The following is an 18367-nucleotide window of genomic DNA, read 5'->3' as shown; positions in this document are numbered from 1 at the left end:
CATGGGATACTTCACTGGCCACTGCCTGAACCTTGGACATAGGATGGACTACGTCTTAAAATGGAATACATAAATTAATTGTCAGTGAAAGCCTTCATCAGCCAAATAATAAAAGACACTGCATCTACGTGCACTTCCGCAGTCAATTCGGGATGGACTTCAAAGACTTTGTCACTAATCTTACAGTTCACAAAAAATCATTTAGTTTAAATATTGGTCACCAACATCTACTCAATTTACCAAATTAAACAATGACTTGTATATATTAAGGCATAAACTACAATCACATTCTTTATCAAACTGCAGAATGAAGATTTTAAGACATTACAGCTTCAATTTCTGTTACAGCATAATTTTCTATAAAGCTGCCAAAAGACAAATGTGTCATAGAAGCACCACAAAATGACATGGTTGCTTCAGCAATTGTGTTTTTCATCTCACAATTGCTTTATGACTGTATCAGTTAGGTTTGGGTTTAGTTTAGGGAGGTAGGTTTTGTTTTTTTATATCTCGATAAAGCATTAACCTTAAAAACCTCATCTGTTTGGAAGAAAATTGTACTCTTTTAATGCCACATAGTGGACATTTCACCTTGGAACTGCCACGAAATGAGTAAGAAACCACATACTATTACTTTTACAAAAATGTCAGCAGTCAAGTAATGTCCATGAGATCAGGCTGGTAATGTCAGAAAAGTTCGAAACGATCCATGTTTGCAGATTAGTTTCAATAAATGAGCTTTTCTTAAATGAGGAAGGAGTTTCAAGTCTTGAAAGCCATCAGTATGTTTTCATATCCAGCAAAAGTTTTTAAGTCAAAGATCAAGGAACATTATATGACTGCTTTAATGGTGAGTATTTTAACAACAGAAAGTAAAATGACAAATGGAGTCTTTAAATGTTAAATGCAAAAGGATAACGTTAGCCATCGAATTATAAGCAGTAGCAGTAAATGGCAATCCTGGATACAACGCTTTACTCCTACTCTAAGATGACATTCAACTGAGGGTCTTTGGGACATACACTGGTGGCCAAAAGTTTTGAATAATGTACAGATTTTGCTTTTTCGGAAGGAAATTGGTACTTTAATTAACAAAAGTGGCATTCAACTGATCACAAAGTATAGTCAGGACATTACTGATGTAAAAAACACCATCACTTTTTGAAAAAGTCATTTTTGATCAAATCTAGACAGGCCCCATTTCCAGCAGCCATTGCTCCAACACCTTATCCTTGAGTAATGAAGCTAAATTGCTAATTTGGTACCAGAAAATAACTTTATTATATCAAACAGAGTTGAAAGCTATTTGGTTCGTTAAATGAAGCTTAACATTGTCTTTGTGTTTGTTTTTGAGTTGCCACAGTATGCAATAGACTGGCATGTCTTAGGGTCAATATTAGGTCAAAAATGGCAAAAAAGAAACAGCTTTCTCTAGAAACTCGTCAGTCTTTCATTGATTTGAGGAATGAAGGCTATACAATGCTTGAAATTGCCAAAAAACTGAAGATTTCATACAAAGTTGTACACTACAGTCTTCAAAGACAAAGGACAACTGGCTCTAACAAGGACAGAAAGAGATGTAGAAGGCCCAGATGTACAACTAAACAAGAGGATAAGTACATCAGAGTCTCTAGTTTGAGAAATAGATGCCTCACATGACCTCAGCTTCACTGATTTCTACCTGCTCAACCAGTTTCATGTACAACAGTAAAGAGAAGACTCAGGGGTGCAGGCCTTATGGGAAGAATTGCAAAGAAAAAGCCACTTTTGAAACAGAAAAACAAAAAGAAAAGGTTAGAGTGGGCAAAGAAACACAGACATTGGACAACAGATAATTAGAAAAGAGTGTTATGGATCTTAACCCCATTGAGCGTTTGTGGGATCAGCTAGACTGTAAGGTGCATGAGAAGTGCCCGACAAGACACATCTATGGCAAGTGCTACAGGAAGCGTGGGGTGAAATGTCACCTGAGTATCTGGACAAACTGACAGCTAGAATGCCAAGGATCTGCAAAGCTGTCATTGCTGCACTTGGAGGATTTTTTGATGAGAACTCTTTGAAGTAGTTTAAGGAGTTCTGAACAATTTTTTTCAACTTTTGCAATAGTACGTTTTCACGTTATTAATGTCCTGATTATACATTGTGATCAATTGAATGCCACTTTGGTGAATAAAAATCTGTACATGATTCCAAACTTTTGGCTGCCAGTGTATTTCCTGCAGGTATCAACATGTCAACAGGCTTAATCCTCAAAGTCAACAGTCATGAGAACAATCTATCTATCTTGCTGTAGTGTGCAGTACAGTGTAGCCTGTAATGTTGTTTGAAAAAGAATTAACAGTACTGATTCAGTGAGAAAAATGATAACCCTTGTGCAAACACTAATGAAGAGGTGAGAGAAGGGGTGAGAGTGAGAAAGAAAATTGATTTTTTTTTTTTTTTTTTTTTTAAATGATACATAATTCATTACACACTTATAATGTGTAATTTGAACCCACAATCATTCAAAGCTGAAGAAAGCTGTAGGAGGATAAAATAAGCTTCTTGGTTATGTTCAAGGGCCCCAAAAATTATATGGACACTTAAGCCACCCTTAAAACTATATGAATGTTGCATTACATGATAAAATATCAAACTAAGTGGCATATATATATATATATATATATATATCTATAAATATATATCTATCTATCTTGAAAGGTCAATGTCTTGATGTTAGCGATTCATGTTTAAATAAGCAAGAGGGTATGAATATACTGCAGATAGAGAAATATTGCTTTCTCAAATATTCTAGCAAAATAACACTTTGAATAAAATAGATTTTATTTATAAAGAGATGGAAAGATACTACTTGTACTATATCCCAAGTACATTTTTAGTAGAGTATGTCCTGCTTGTAACCTCTCTTGTATACAGCAGTAAAAAGCACAAGATGATAATGTGTTTTTTTCCGAGAAGGGGGGTTGAAACCTTAGCCAACAATAAAAAAAGAGCAAAACAACCTCTATCATAATATTGACAAAGCAGAGTATTGAAAAAGTGATGAAATGCTGTAATCTTGCTGTCACTCAAGAAAGAAAAAATGCCCTGAGATGTAGAGAAACACATTGTACCTCTGTCAGTCTTTGTCTTGCTCATTTGTAAAGGCAGAACACAATAGCATCAGATGAAAAGTGTGGAGTTGGGCTTGACAGGTCGAGCTGGTGTTCAGAGAACCAAAGGCCTTTAGGCCCTAAACACATGCTGGAAAACACTTCCACACAAATCATATCAAACTCGGGCTGCTGCACACATTAAGACCCGCAGCAGTCACTACAATTTCTTGTTCGAGTTGTTCTGCAAGTCAAAAGAATTACTGAGCCGGTAGGGGTCAAGAGAAGTGGCAAAGGAAAGAGTCAATAGCTGCCTTTGGGAAAACTGGATCATCTGAACCTTTGAATAAACTGTCAATATTATTGTATAAAAAAACATTAGATTCTTAAAATATAAATATCATGTCAGAAACAATATCCTTTAAATACAGACGTTGATTGAACAAAAATAACATAAGTAACAATAAGGTTGTTTTTCTGTAGTAGCATTAGATTTCAAAAGTAACCATTAAAAATATTTCACAATTATTTAAATTTTTAGTTAATTTAATAAATAAAATAATTATTTAAATAAATAAAATAATGCTTACGTAATAAAAAAAATTATCTAGCACCAGCTGAAACTACCTTTTAAAGACCCCATGAAAATCAATTGACAAGCCCAACAAGTTTGGGTGTGAGATATCGAAATTGGCTACAGAACTACACACATGGACAAAAAAGCTACAAAACTCTAATTTTGATATCATGGGGTCTTTAAAAGTTAAATAGAAGTCAAATATAAAACCTTACAGCAGCACTTCACTGACTCCTATGAAATCTGCAGGGCACATCTGCATGTTTTAATCCATGTAGGAAATGTTCATTTGTTGTTAAACATTTGTTGAGATTGTAGCAGTTTAGAGACTCAGTCCAGTCTAGCAGCCCAAAGGCGAGTTCATCATGTACTAGTTCATATGCCAAACAGATGACCCCATTTTCTGCATGACCTGTTTTCTTCTTGAACTGACTCCTATCAAAGGCATTTGCACAATGGACATTCATAAAGATACATTTCTCCTAATCCCCTAATTGTAATATTCACAATAGAATTGAAGTAAATAGAGCATGTGTGTATTTGTTGGCTGGGTTTTTTGCTTATTAAAAGCTGAACTGTGTAATTTCAGCACCATCAAATGGAATTGCAAAAAGAAACAGTTGTTTTCAAACGGCTTTCCGAATACGTCCGAATACTTCTGTTGATCGAACAAACAAATAGTTCTGCCTCCAACTCACACCATTGGTTGAGTCAAAGTTGTTTTGTTGGTCTGGGGTACCTTTCCCAAAACCATCGTTAGCCAACTATGGTCGCAAGTTCCATCATTACCAACACAGTTCAACGATTTGATGTTTCCCGAAACTGTAGTTCCAACGAACATTTGCAAACAGCATCGCACATTTGTGTGGTTCAAACTACAGCTCTTTACCTGTGGTTAGAAGCAAAGTTTCTTGTAAATTTGCTGTGTGGACATCATTTGACATTGTGGAGGATTCTTAATCTGTTACTCCATATATAATATATCTTTCATTCTGTCAAGACTTGGACCACATTTACATGCATTTAAGAAAACAATTTATTCCGGTTTTGATAAAAGTTGCATTCTGAAACGTCATGTAAACGTGAATGCAGCCGTTGAAGGGATTAAAGGCTGTTAAGAGAAAGTTTATATGTTTTTGAAGAGTGCGCATGTGCTCAAGTGCATCGGAGGAACACTGAAGTCTGATATAGAGGGAAACCCCACTATTGCAGCGCAATCTGTCTCGTTACATGTTGCATGCCGCTTTCGTGTCTTCAGAAGCTTTCTCGCATTTAACGGCTTTCTGGTGTACATGTAAATGGGCTTTTATAATTTAATATTCATTATTACTCCACCCCCTGCGTAATGTCCTTAACGTCAGCTCTGTATTGTTGAATCAGTGTGGTTTGAACAATGGATGTGCGACAAAGTAACTATAGTTTCAGGAAACAGTCGTGACTAGCTAGTTCATTTCTCCAACGATGCATCGTACTGTGGTGGTTAAGCAGTAAGTTATGTTGTTGTATGGAACAAACAAACAGAGGAATTTTTATAGTGCCACAGGGATAAAGTGTTTACAGTTTGAGAAAATTAACCTTCAAATAGTTTACTTATAGTTGTCTCTGCATATTAAGCTGGAACATAATAATTTTTACACCAAAAAAGTTAAACAATTTAGCTCTAAAATGATTTTTTAAATGATTTTTATTTTTTTAAGTTAAACGGTGGATTTAGTCATTTTGTTGGCAACATAACCGCATCATTCAAAAGTTATAGTTTTATTTGTCTATACTGATATGACTGGTGTCATCATCTCATGTGAGTGTAGATGACTTTAAACATGTTTTCCAAAAGCATTCATTTCTTTAAGGGTAAAACACTGATGAGGAAAAAATTACTGAGTACCTTTGAAAATGCTCTAAAGATCCCCAAGCCTTTTTTTAAACCCAAGGCTGCACAGATCTATTTAATCTATACCTATTTTTCCTAATGAAAGTCAGCACGTTGTACATGTAATCCAGCCAATCACAACAATAAGCAAATGTAAACAACGGCTAACCCTGTTCTCCCCACAGTAATGTACGATGCTGGAGGGTCTACTTGTGTTTGAGACCATCCAATATGGGCAGAAAGCCAAATCTTCTACACACAGCCTACCACAGTGTTCTTATACAACTGTATATTGTGTACACACACTTGTGAAGGAAGAACAAATGTACAGTTAGACTGCATGGTTTTCAGGAATCCCCTCTCAAATGACTTTCATCTTGGATTAATTATTGCTATATGTTTTTTAGTTATCCCATTATTCTTACATAGGAAATTCCTTTTTATTTTATTTATTTATTTATTTATTTTTTATGTGCATAATGCAGTAAACTAATACACAGGGATTGTTTTGGTGTGGACCTCATTTTCTGCAAAATCCAGTCTTTTCTGGATTGGCACACAGGGCTGATCAGCACAGCAGTCTTTGTGAATCTGAACATTAGAGATGGAGACTGGATCTCTCGGATCTCTGCACTCAAAAATGCACTATTGTTCAATTAATTAAACTGAGTTAAACTTTTACATGCAATTCAATGAAGACTCTTCAAAAAACAAAGAATTTGTTCTATTCGTGTACAAACTATACAAATTTTGTTATGTCTACTAGATTCAATGAAAATGACTTTGGTCACCTGCATATGCACTACATGCTTCTGGGATAGTCACTCTTCTTTAATGCATTATTAAGTATATTAATACTTAATACTACATACAGTAATACCATAAAAAAATTGTAATACATTTTTTCAAATTTGGCTTTTTACCAAACATTGGATATTAATAATTTTTTTCTGGTATACAATAAAATAAAGAACTTTTATTTTATATAGTAGAGCACTGAATTAAATAAAATATATGATCTATAGTCTAAACGGATGGATGAATAAATTTCCAAAATGTCTGTGTTGGTCTGGATCCGCTCAATACATCTGTTTATGGCCAACCAAAATTATTTACGTAGTCCCAACACTAATGGGTTAAGTAAACTTCCATAATTCAAATTTAAATTGATTGCATAGAATGAAATTAAGTTGGGTAAAATCATCAATATGTTGCATTAGCTACATTTTATTAACTAAATTTTTACAATTTGCTTATACAGACCGATTTTGTTACCTGTATCTATGCTGTATGCCCAAATCCTTACTCCCTTAATGTACATCATCATTCAGGTCTTTTGATATGAGCTATGGCACTGAAAAGCAGCAAGGGATTAAGAGAGCTTTGAGACTGAAACGCAACCAGATGGAGCAAGTTTCAATCCAAATTTAGGTGAGAAATTATTGCCAGACTGGTGCAAAGTATAAATTCACAGCCAAGCTGTTGAGAAGGTTCGTATAACAGTGTATTCATTCTGTTCCACATATTCCACAAGAGTAATGTTACAAGCCACATCAAAGACTATTTCAGCTCAGGTCAAATATCATACATCATTGAAGCAAATGCAAAAGGGTGTGTACAATTATTGCAATAACATAATGGAGCTGAAATGGAAATAAATTGAATAGAATATTTGGTGATGAACAGAGAAGTTTAAAATGTGTCGCACCAGTTTTTTTAAAACTCATTTTTGAGGGCTTATCCATTTTATTAAATATTTAAACCAGAATATTTATAATTCATCCTCCTTTAAATAAATAAATAAATTATATTCATACTCAGGTTCTTGATTTACTATATGAATACTGTTTATAGTGCATATACTACATATTTACAATATGAAATCTTTACCTTGCTATCTAAATCTTGAAATTAGATTTTTTCTTTTTAAGTGCATGTTTTTGCTGGGCTCCATCAGTACACAACCTTCTATACCATCAATGTTTGATAGCAATGGTGGTTATGTACTGTATACACATCTAAAAAGGGTGTTTCAGAGTTGAGTGACAGGCAACATGTCCCAGACCACTCCAAAACACAGATTCCAGCTAAAGTCAGTAGCCTTGGATGAGGTGAAGATGCATCCTGGAGCGATGTGTGGGGAGAAGCACATTCCTGATGACATTTGAGAGCTCACAAACACATCTAAAAAAAAATTGATAGCCTTGACAGCAGAATCCCAGGTAGATCATCAGTAGCTTACTGCTGTTCGCTTGATTTCCCAGAGTCCCATATAAGTCATGTCTACATCTAAACATACAAAACAGCCCAAGCTGCAATACTGACAACAAAGCCATTCAGCATTACTTCATGACATTTGAGTGGGTACTAATGGTGCTGAAAAATGGGATCCAATGTTGAAAATAGGGGTTCTTCCACTTGTGGAAGAAGGTGTGCTATTACTTTTCAAATGGATACATTTTACAGGTATGGAGTGATGGACAATTATTAACCAGTGTCTACTAAGAGTTGGTTAAAGATGTACTTTACTAACTCTAAAGCTTACTGGCAATATTACTGTTCATCCAAAATATTTAAGAGCTGTATGCTCTGTGACTGGATTTCTAAAACATGTTGGCAAGCACATTTGGAAACAAGTATTTTAGTGCAGTTCTTGAGGACACAGTGTCCTGAAAGCCAGAAATAGGTGAAGAAACATACTTGTTCCTCTAAAACAAAGGTAATCTGAGTGTTCTGCTCAATGGAGGATGACAAGGAACGGTCGTTCTTCAAGAGCACGCAAACAGTCCTAATGCATCAACGACCAATCAAGTGTAAGCATGGATGAGAGCACATGTGCCCTTTAGATGAACCATGCAGGAAGTTCTATTTGATCAGAGCTAGTATAACTGAGAATATTTTATTGTGATGGTGATGCTGTTTTGGTGGACATGAATCAACCCATTATGGCTTGCTGCATAGATCGAGTTCAGTCCAGACAAACTTCAGGTGAACAATGTTCCAATTAAGCAATCATTTACATGTAACATATTTGTATGGCCATGTTTTAAATCTAACATTTGTTTTTGACAATATTTGGCTGTAATCATAACCCTAAAGGGGCTTTCACATGGCTCGTGCTGGGCATAAACCCACTGCTCAACACCAGCGGCAATCGTCGCTTTGACCTCACGAGGAAAATAGTTACAGAGAATGTTTTGTTTTATTTTAGCACTGGCATTACCCATATGTCACCTGAATTGTCTGGTAAACATTGGTCACAGTTTCAAAATGTCAGTGACAATGGGGTCAAAGTTGTTTGAACTTTTGAGAGGCGTGTTATTACGCTTGACGGAATTGCATTGTAGCATGCTCAGGGCAATGCTGGCACTTCATTCCATTGAGCTCAATGTATTCAGCAATGCTGAGGCAAAATAAGTAAAAATCCCTTAATCCTAAACCTACCCTTAAAATCAGAGGACGATTATGTGGGCCAAGCTCTTAAGTAACCCCACCCTTGGACTAACCCTATTTCTAAAACCTACATATATGGCTGTATTTTAAATTGCAAAATTGGTTTGAGTCATAATATTTGTAATATTTTTTTGGAATATATGTTGAGTATGAAAAAATATACCTAAATTTAAACCCTCCTATTGCGTTCACAATCTGCATACATCTTTTGCATCCACCAGTCAATTTTAACCCAGTGGAAATTAAGCTTATAAATCATTTATAACCTGGTGGTTTTTAAGTCATTTATGACTTCTTAATTGTTCATATATGTAAAAAGACTGATATTTTTGGCATGTTAACTGCCAAATGTAAAATATATTAATTAACATATCACTGTTTTTTTAGAAATAGTACAATTTAGAAATTATTTTTTATAATCATTTCATATTTCAAAATATACATTAACTACATCAAAACTAGCATGAAACATGTGAAGACATGCTTTTTTTTATCAACATTTTTGGGAAATTTTATTTAAATATAGTATAACATTTATATTAACATCTAATGTCAGAATTACTAGTAATTTGAATTAATTTCCTATTACTCATAACTGCTCAATAAAACTTGGAGGTTAAAATTCATGAAACCAACATATTCTTTTCAACTAAACATCAACAACTGTACAACTTAAGTCTACAACATTAATAAACCTTTACTATGTTTTTAAGCAAAATCTTTTCTATTTACTCTCATGAACTGCCAAATGTTATTGCGTGAGAATGCTGCAAGCAGGTTCATCATCAGATGGCTGCAGCGTAAAATGTGGAAAATGTTCTCTTTCAAGACCTATTTAGACTAATGTGTGCATGAACTTTTGCTCTCACCACACCCCCTTTAGACAGTAGTAGCCTACCTTTGATTTAGTTCATTTGTTATGTTTGTTACATCTGTCATATCTGTTTTGTACAGGAATGTGTGTGTGTCTGTGTGTGACTGGATGTGTATGTGTTTGCATGTTTGTAAACAATATGCAGTCCCCAGGCAGGTCTCCGAAGCAACCAAATAGGGTAGAGTCACATGGGGTAACCTCCTCGTGATCGCTATAATGTGGTTCGTTCTCGGTGGGGCGCATGGTGAGTTGAGCGTGGATGCCGCGGTGGGTGGCGTGAAGCCTCCATACGCACTATGTCTCTATGGCAACGTGCTCAACAAGCCACGTGATAAGATGCGCGGGTTGACGATCTCAGACGCAGAGGCAACTGGGATTCGTCCTCCGCCACCCGGACTGAGGCGAATCACTACGTGACCACAAGGACTTAAAAGCACATTGGGAATTGGCCATTCCAAATTGGGAGAAAAAAAAAAAAGGGGGAAAAATAAAAAAAAATAAAATAAAATAAAAAGATGCAGTCCCAATAAGAGACAAAAAAGTGTTTGTGAGAGTACTGGAAAGACTTAAATTAAGTAAAGTGTTTATAAGAAAAAATCTAATTCATAGATGCACAAAAAAATCTCCATAATATCATGTGTAAAGCCACAGCTAACAGCTAACAGCCACAGCTAATGGCTAAGGCAAAATATGTAACAATTTTTTATAAATGGTTATATCTCTTAAACAACTGTATACACACAAGTCACAAAACTTGGTTCCTGTACTAAAAACTATGTGGAATTTAAAAATTATTATCTACCTTTCCCGGGTCAAAAATGACCCGAACACAATAGGAGGGTTACAAATATATAGGAATTTTATATATATATATATACACACACACACACACACACGTATATATTTTACATGTATTGCCAGCCATATATCAGCTAAAGACAATAAGGCATGATTTTCAATAAAGCTGTTTACAGGGAGCATTGTTGAAACATTTATTCATTAGACGGCCAAGTATACAGTATAGTGTTAGTGCATAGTACACAATTTGCGACAACTCTAGTGTCAAAGGAGACTTATTCTAAATCTGAAGCTGTGACAACTTTTAAAAAGTGTAGGTTTGTCATAGCATTGATTACTATAGACAGTGACCTGTCTGTGTCCAGCTGGTGTTATCAGGGCCAATTTCAATTATGCTTTCCCTTGACCCGTGTGCTCGTGTGTGTGTACGTGTGTGTGACTTGCGTGCTGATGAGGAGTTTGTGTAGTAGTCCGTCTCCTCCCCTCTCGTTTACCAGCTATTCTGGGGAGTTCCAAATTACAGTCTGTCACTGTGTGGTTGGGATGTGTGGTTCTCAATCACTGTTTTTCTCTTTCCAGTTTTCCCCTTTTCTCCATCGACTTCCATTCCCCCATCTCAAAGGGGGTTCCTTCAACCTTTACCCCACTCATCTGCACATCCATACCCCCTATTCTCCATCACAAACATTAAACTCAAATATTTTTGCCCACCACTTCCACTCTGTATTCAGACCATTAAATGTTCCAAATGTACCGTAATTACCACCCCAACATATGGATTGCTCTTCGAGTTTTGCAGTCCATTCACAAATACAAAAACGACCACAAGTGTGCGTGTTTGTGTATGAACATCATGTTTTGAGGGATGGTGTACGTATATAGGGTGCATATACGCCCATACATGTCTAAGTACATTTTTAAGGACTTTAATATATACACACCGCAATGTCCCGGACAAACCCAGAGAAAATTATTTTTGCTAAGAGGTTGCTTTTTCACTGAAGGAGATTTATTGGAGTTCTCAGTTATGTTATTCACTGAAGTATTACATTTGTCTCAAACGTTTCTCCTTAAATTCCTTATAGGATGAAAAGCACACAGATTGAGACTTTGAGATTTCTTCTGATATGTGAGATTACTACGTTTAGTATCTTCAGGAGGAAAATTTGACTTAAAATATCTCCATTTGACGTCACTACTGTATAAGATATTATAGCAATCTCATTTGTGATTTTTCTTTTCTATTGGATAAAAACTTAACTGGTACTATGACCTGTGTTTTGGTCAGCTCACAGATATTTTTTCTACTATCAAATAAATGCCGTTTTATAAACACAGGAAGGAGTCTCAGACACAAGAATAATCATAGTTGCCTCAGTGTTCCCACATCATCTATAACTATAGTGCATGTGCTGCAAACTGGCAAGATTGAGGTACAACTTAAAGTCAGTCAGAGTGAGCCAACCCATTTCCTGTTGACATGCTATTGAAAGAAATCCACAAGATGAAGAGAATGGTACAGTAGTATAGTGTGGCTCAGTTTGTTGGTGCTGAAACTATTTCAGCTTTTTGATGAATTCTGATATCTAGTATGTGCATACTTTTATGGCAAAATTAATCATATAGTGGTGTTAGGAATGATGCAAGACAAGTTGCAACCTGCACTCACCAGAAAATGGAGGAATTCTCCCAAATAAACAAGTAACAAACCACACAACTCAAAAGAAATAATTTCTTATATATATTGAAGCATATTAACCCCCACTTATAGAGCCCAAAGTGGTCTCAAACTAAAAGAAAACAACTTAAAAAAAAAAAAAAAAAAAAAGATCTGGAGAGGAGTAACTGTATTTTTCCAGAGATAGCCAGCCACCTCTGTGTTCTGGTCATCTAACACATGAGCTTTTAAAAATGTCTCTACACCAACACAGCTGCAAACAATGAGAGCTCAGTACTTCATTGGTGTAGAAGGAATGGGAGGCGACTAGAGCAATCAAGTGATCAGAGAGCGATCACAAAACACACACAAAAGACTATTTATCTCAAAAACATGTAAGAATCTTACAGTCTTCATTAGACTTTTGGCTGTATGAGCAAGTTCCTTTATGAAAATTCCTTTGTGATATCATGATTACTGTACTATCAATAGCGTGTTTGGACACACTATATGTGTTACTGTATAGTGTTTCTTGGTGTCAAAAGCTATTTATCCTTGTACTGTCACCGCCCGCATATCTTTTTCTCTTATATTGCTATAGTGCCTTATTACACAATAAGCTAAGGCAAGCATCACTATTACTAATGTTAATATTTCAGACTGGGCTTTTAGTATTAAAACTTTTTAGTATTGTTCAGTACTCTTGTATTCAGTATTCTTGGATGTGCTTCTGGCCTGTTAATAGTTCCTAGAATGTCAAAATCCACAAAAGGAGGTAGATCCTTTTCCTGTTTGGCTCCTAAACTGTGGAATAGTCTCCCTAACACTGTTCGAGATGCAGACACACTCTCTCAGTTTGTCTAAACTAAAGACTCATCTATTTAGCCAGACATACACTTAATTTATCCATCAACTAACAATTAGGCTGCTTTAGTTAGGTCTGCCAGAACCAGAAACATTTATCATAATCTATAACTAATATCTACACTAATATTATTCTATTTGTTTCCCTGTCTCAACCTCAGGATTCATATCCTGAGGTTACCAGAGCCGGTCAGATCCAGCTCCGTTCCTGCTTGGTGTCAGACTCCACTGCTGCATGTCTCTGAGTGATGATGACTAAATGCAGCCGGTGCCAGCCAGACATCACTTCAGTCTATTACGATCGACTTCAGGGGATGAACTGATGCCAACTCCAACCATAAGACAAGGGATAATTCATTTGCCACTGCCTGAACCTTGGACTTAGGATAGACCTCACTGAAATGTCCTGCTGGTTGAACTGCAGTGCACCTCACTGATCTCTGCCTGCATCACCTTAGTCTAATGATGGACTACACTCTTAAAATGGTATACATAGACTATCAATTAATTGACAACAAAACTGTTCATCAGCCAACTAACAAGGACAATGCATCTATGTGAACTTCTCCAGTTAATCCAGGATAAACTTCAAAGACATTAGACATTAATCTTACAGTTCTTACAAAATCTTTGTATAAACACTGGCCCATAACACTTACTTAGTTTACTCATTTTAAACCATGACTTGCACTGCACATAAATAACTAATATTGGCATTATATTCATGCTGGTTAGCCAGAGGGGAACTGGCCCCCACAGTGAGCCTGGTTTCTCTCCATTAACCAACATCTTATGGAGTTTTGTGTTCCTTGCCACAGTCACCTTTGGCTTGCTCACTGGGGTTCTAAATGCAATTATTATTTATTTATTTATTTTTATGCATAATTTACAATCATATTTAATCAAACTACACAATGATGACTCTATGACTTTATAGATATTACAGTTTCATTTTCTGTTAAAGCATGATTTTCTGTAAAGCTGCTTTGAAACGATGTGTGTTGTGAAAAGCAAATAAAAAATGACTTGACTATGGACATGAATGATACATCTGACAAGTCATGTGGCTTGTGAGAGGTTTGCTATTACTTTTCAAAATGACTTATTTAAGGCAGAGTCTATTTGTACTAAGTGCACTAACAAAAATTGACCATGGTAATTGACCAAGTATCACCATGGTATTTTGTAGAAAAATCGATGTAACCACAAAATTAAACATGATTACTTTATTAACACCATATTACTGTAGTAACACCATGTTTAATTGAATTAAAGCTATGGCTTCTGCCAAAAAAACATGCTTACTACAATACTACTACAATATTACTCAACCCTCTCTCAACTTCTTGACCCTTACCGCCAGTAGCGGTTTTAACCACCACATAAACCACGCAATTGCGTGGGGCCCTGGGCGTCGGGGGGAGGGGTGACATGTTGTTCTGGGTACACGCACGAATACGCTGTTGTCAGCGCTCTTGGAGTGGTTCACGTTAGAAGCTGCTGGGGTCGGGACAGCTGAGTTTTTTTTTTAAGTAGAGTTCGGGTTTGTAGTTTATGAAAAAATATATAGGCTGTCTGAAACTGTTTTGCACACGCGCTCTCACTCACAGATACGCGCAAAAGGATGAGATAAGGACTGTTCACACCAAACGTGTTTTTGTCTGCGTCTGCTCTGTTTTTCCATTGTTTTCCTGTGTAAACGCACTGGACGAACATCCATACCTGCTGCACCGCATCTCGCTGTTTCTTCAGTGTCTCACAGAGGACTGGAACATTTCTAGACACTGTGTCAAATTAATAAGAGCTTCAGGTTTCAAAAATGCATGCCGAGGCACCTGCATTCTGCATCAGTCGTTGAACTGTGTCTAGATTGTTTGTTTTTTTAGCTCAGGTGTCACAAAGATTTAACATTCTGAACAAGTTCAGGTTGCAAAGAGGTGACTGTTACAATGTTTAACATTATTCCAGATTGTTCTGCAACAAGCAAAGTTTCAGCGCTTGATAAACGGCAATGTTTTTTTCCTTCTGCTCTAGTGTGCTGAGGGGCCGCCGTGCCTTTTATGTTTATTGTTAGTTACAAATATTGCCTACAATGCTTACATAAAATACAGCCTCAGTGTCAGAATGTAAGCTCCAGGTGAAAGTAAAGTAAATAAGACAGGAATATATTACTACTGTGTACAATAAAGTAATCAAAATACTGTATCATATTATAATGGCAAACTGGACAACAATAAATAATTGTTGGGTTATAAAATTAATAAATAACAACTGAATTCAAAAATGTTACTGGGTGAAGTAGTAGGTTTTGCACACCCTGTTCAAAATATGTTTTTGAATAAATTCATGTTCATAAATTCATCACTGTATTGTGGAAAAACTGGAAAACATGAATTAATTATCTTTAACTAGATTTTTATTTAATTAAACATTTTGAATGTACTTGGCTACAATTGTTCATAGGATGAATTTAAAATTATGATTTAAAATAAATTGTATGTAATTTGTTAAGCAAAGATTTTCAAAATGGGGCCCCAGCTTGGTCAGTTGCTTGGGGCCTCAGAAATCATAAACCCACCCCTGATTACCGTGACCAAATCACTGCGAGGAAATCCACCTTTATATTCAGTTTTATTCATTATAATAAGTAGTTTTAAAGGAAGAATTAAAAAATGGAAATAGGAAACAGGATGGGAATTGGCAGAATCGAACCCGTGTCGTCCGCACAAAAATAGCACATCCACACCGTTGTTACATCCCACGCCACTGCAGCAACACTAGGGGCGCAGTTTGGCTTCAATTTCTGTGTTTGTGTCACTGTTCCTACTCGTCCTGCCCCGAGCAGGATTCGATGGTGATCCCTGGCATGGGAGTCAGACGTGCTAACCAGGAGGCTTTAAGGGTGTGTTCAAACTTGTAGCTCGGTTTTCTTGGTTCTCTTGGTCCGGACCAAAAAAGAAAATGATACATTTAGTCCTGGTTCACTGAGTTTTCACCCTGGCATTTTTAACACCGAGCCTATAGCTACAAAACAAAAGGCATAAGTATAAGGTCACAACCTGATTGGACAGCTTTTATGACGTATATTTTGCAACGGAACTTGCAAAACAATGCTGGCTGCTGAGCGAAATGCGCTCGTTGGATTTATGTATATATATATATATATATATATATATATATATATATATATATATATATATATATATATATATATATATATAGTGGTATTTTTACCAGCTAAGAACAAAGGAAGAGCTAATAAAATGTGTAAAGGAGTCAAAACAGTGCCAGAAATTCCTCCGTTGCACACACAAACGAAGATATGCTGCAAGGATGGCTGACGGCGTTTCCGACGCCTGTACCGAACTGTAAAGGGCATAGCTTAAGGGGTGCCTTTAGCCACATTGTACCATATGTATTAAAACCTTCCTTTCTATTATATATTAGACAGCCAATTACATTCTTTTCAATATTTATAGTAGTCTGACTCTATAAGAACCTTGATTTTCTTTTAGAGAAACATCATGCACAATGTACTGTACCAGCACTCAATTGAACTTCATTAAAATGCATTTTGCCTCTGCCCATGCTTTAGTTTTAATGCTGTGCAGCAGTTTAGTGTGTTTTTGGCAATGTCTGTCATATCAGATGAATTTTAGGAAAACATTTTACAATAATTTATGCTGCTGCCAGGAGTTTTTACATGGTTTTTAAATCTGTGGCCTAGCACACAATGAAACCTTGTCTTGGGTTTTAGAGCATACAAGTGTATACACACACACACACACACACACACACACACCACACACGCACACACACACACACACACACACACACACACACACACACACACACACACTCTTGACCTTTGCTCCATGGATGGGTGACCAAGTTGAGAGAATTGTGTATGAGGACCAACCCAAGAGGAAGTGGCAAAGCTGAACTCTGTGTATTCAACACACACATACAACATACTGTACATACGTAGCATCTATCTTTTGTTCTGCCTCTCCGGGATGGAGTTGGCCTGCCAGTGTTCTCTTGCACCATACAGAGACATGTTTGTTCTAGTGTCAAGGTTACTTGCATAAATCAATTATCTGTATGCACTGCAAGTGCCATCGCGTTGAACGGGAAGGTGGATGTGGTGAGTGATTGCTCAGTGGTGCCAAAATACTCCCACTATCCAAACTTTTTCTTTTGAAAGTCTTGACTTTGGCTTTTGACTTCAGATAGACATACATGTGATGATTTTTACAGAACTTCTAAATTAGAGAGTAACACTATTCTGAATATAATTATGACAAAAATCAGGCTAAAAATCCCATCGACTTACATTGAAGGAGAGAACCGAGCCATTCTTTGGGATCAGAATATCATAGAGACTTGGGGGTGGGCTCTTTTGACTTCGCAATAAGCAATCACCCACAATGCCATAGCAACAATCTTGCAATGTCTTAGCAACCACCCAGAACCCCCTAGCAACTGCACAGCAATACAATGAAATAATCTTCATGTGCAAGTCTTTGACTTTGGTGTTTGACTTCTCATGGTCATATCTGTGATGATTTAAATATAACTTCTTAATTAGAAAGTGTAACAGGGTTTAAAATGGGCAAGTTGGAGGCTGGAATCAGCTGAACAGTCAAAATAATGTTTAATGAAAACTTAAAAAGACACAAACATAAACACACACGGCAGCTGCGTGTGGCTCTCTCTCTCTCACAAACTGCCGCATCTGGCTCGGCCTTATCCCGATTGGGCCAATCCTCCTCGTCACACTGCTCCCTCATTTGCCTCAGGCCGGGGAACCCTCTGCCCCTGACAGTGGCTCCACGTGGCTGGCAGCGAGGCCCTCCTCCGTCCCTGCCGGACGGCCACGGCTGCTCCTTTGGGCGGACGGCTGTGGCGAGGACTACACGACAGCGCATCCCTCCTCCTTCCTGGGTTTCAGCACCAATGTAACAGGATTTAAAATGGGCAAGTAGAAAGAAACAAACACACACACTGCTTTTCAGCCAGCTGCGTCAAATCATAAAGACAGTCAAACACGTGGACAAGCTTCATACATCTCTCTCCCGTCTGCTGCTGTCTCTTCTCCTTAAATACTCCCACCTCCACCTCGCTCTGCCTAGACGCCACTCGGCTCCGCCATGCTCACCACAGAGAGTAACATAATACT

The sequence above is a fragment of the Myxocyprinus asiaticus genome, chromosome 30 (genome assembly GCF_019703515.2).
Source record: "Myxocyprinus asiaticus isolate MX2 ecotype Aquarium Trade chromosome 30, UBuf_Myxa_2, whole genome shotgun sequence".
Classification (NCBI taxonomy): domain Eukaryota; kingdom Metazoa; phylum Chordata; class Actinopteri; order Cypriniformes; family Catostomidae; genus Myxocyprinus; species Myxocyprinus asiaticus.
Note: the sequence above shows the minus strand (reverse complement) of the source record.